At 41.5% G+C, this 1,908-nt stretch overlaps 1 protein-coding gene across 2 annotated transcripts in view; it reads right to left on the reverse strand.

Moving 5' to 3' along the window:
* The window catches only part of ZNF573 (zinc finger protein 573), a 23,178-nt gene that overhangs the window by 2,500 nt on the left and 18,770 nt on the right, over positions 1 to 1,908 (reverse strand). The window lies entirely within an intron of this gene.

Genomic DNA, 1,908 nt, shown 5'->3' on the forward strand with positions numbered 1-1,908 from the left:
GCCTCGGCCTCCCAGAGAGCTAGGATTACAGGCGTGAGCCACCGCGCCCAGCCTCTTTTTTTGTTTTTTAGAGATAGAGTCTTGCTATGTTTCCCAAGCTTGAGTGCAGTGGCTATTCACAGGTGCAATCATAGTGCACCGCAGCCTTGAACTCCTGGTTTCATGTGATCCTCCTGCCTCAGCTTTCCATGTAGGTGGGACCACAGGTGGGCACCTTTGTGCCTGGCTTTCATGTAGGTCCTTGATTAATTTTACAAACGATGTCCATAGATGATAAATGTCTTGGCCAGTGACACACAGGGTGTAAGCTGGCAGAACGGCAGCGATGACAGGTAAGGCATAAGCTATGACTAAAAGCAGTATGGCATATCTGACATTAACAAGTTCGTTTATTAGTATTAATTTTTGAGAGTTAAACAAAGATTGAGTGGTGTCAGAAGTTGTCGTGATTTAAAAATAAAAACATGTCTGCCAATGTTTTGATATTCCTTTCTTCAAGAGGTGAAGATGAATCCCTCTCCTACTGAATGTGGGCTAGACTTAGTGACTCACTGCTAATAAGTAAAATGTGGTGGAAGTAACTTCCAAAGTGAGATTATAAAAAGGATCACAAGTATCCTCAAGCGGCATACAGACAGGTCCCACTGGAGAGGAAACAACTTGCCAGCATAAACTTACCAGCCACTTAACTAAGCCATCTTTGAATGCACATTCTGCAGCTCCAGTTAAGCCTTCAGGTAACTGCAGTCTCTTGAGACACCTGAAGCCACAACTGCCCAGGTTAGCTGCTCCCAAATTCCTGACTCACAGAAACTGTGAGAAAAATACATATTTATTGGCATTTTAAGTCACTGATTTTTTGTGTACTTTGGAATGCAGCATGAGATAACTAACAAAGTTTGTATCTAGACAAAGGATGCTATTGAAACAGAAAGCTAAAAATGTCAGAGGCGCATGGGACCACAAAATGGGTGGAAACTGAAAGGGCCCTGAAAATACTTTTAGGAGATACCTGGAGGTTTTTAAGTAGGCTACTAGTGAGGGCTTAAAGAAAATGGAAATACATTACTGCAGACTAGGGGAAAGGGGGGTCTTGTTATGTAGTAGCAGAAAGTGTAGCAACATTGGTGCATGTGATGACGTGAAAAGTAGAAAATAGTACCTAATGAACTGGACAATTTAGCTAAGGAGACTTCCAAGCAGAACGTTCAAGGTGTCTCCTAACTTCTTGCTGCTTAAAGTACAAGAAGTGAGATAAGCTAGAGAAAGACTGTTAAACAGAAGCGAACCAGGACTTGGTTTTAGAAATTCCCAGCCTCTCTAGAAGGCAAATGTTAAACTTCAGAAATGGTCTCTGGACAAATATCAAATCCAGGGCACTGTTAGAAAAACATTGCCTATAGATAAGCGGAGGGTATGTGTTCATCTTGGTCCTCTGAAAAGCAAAAAACAAGACAGGATGAGATGCATAAAAGAGATTGGGGCAACTAACTATGAAGGCAAAAGAGCCAACAAGTTAAATCAAACCATGAAGAACAAATCAAGAATGTGGGACATTCTTTAGATTCTTAAAAAGAAAAAATCAAAACCATGAAAATGTAGGGGTATTACATTTCCCAGGGAAGGTAGTGAAAGCCTTCAGGCAAGGCTGATAAATCTAAGAGGGAATGAAGGGAGATTGTGTATGAAAACTATTAAAATGCAGTGCAGTGTGAAGATAATGTAAGCTTGCCTGATGGGAAGTTGACTCAAAGTTGCTCAGTTGGAGAGTCCGGGTCTCATAAGAATTGACCTGCATTAATACTTCTACTATGCTCAGAAAACTGACTAAGGGAAGCCCGGGGGAAGCATGGCCTCATTTTTTTTTTTTTTTGAGGCAGAGTCTCACTCTATTGCCCAGGTTAGAGT

The sequence above is a fragment of the Propithecus coquereli genome, unplaced genomic scaffold (genome assembly GCF_000956105.1).
Source record: "Propithecus coquereli isolate 6110/MARCELLA unplaced genomic scaffold, Pcoq_1.0 Scaffold53, whole genome shotgun sequence".
NCBI classification, from domain to species: Eukaryota; Metazoa; Chordata; class Mammalia; order Primates; family Indriidae; genus Propithecus; species Propithecus coquereli.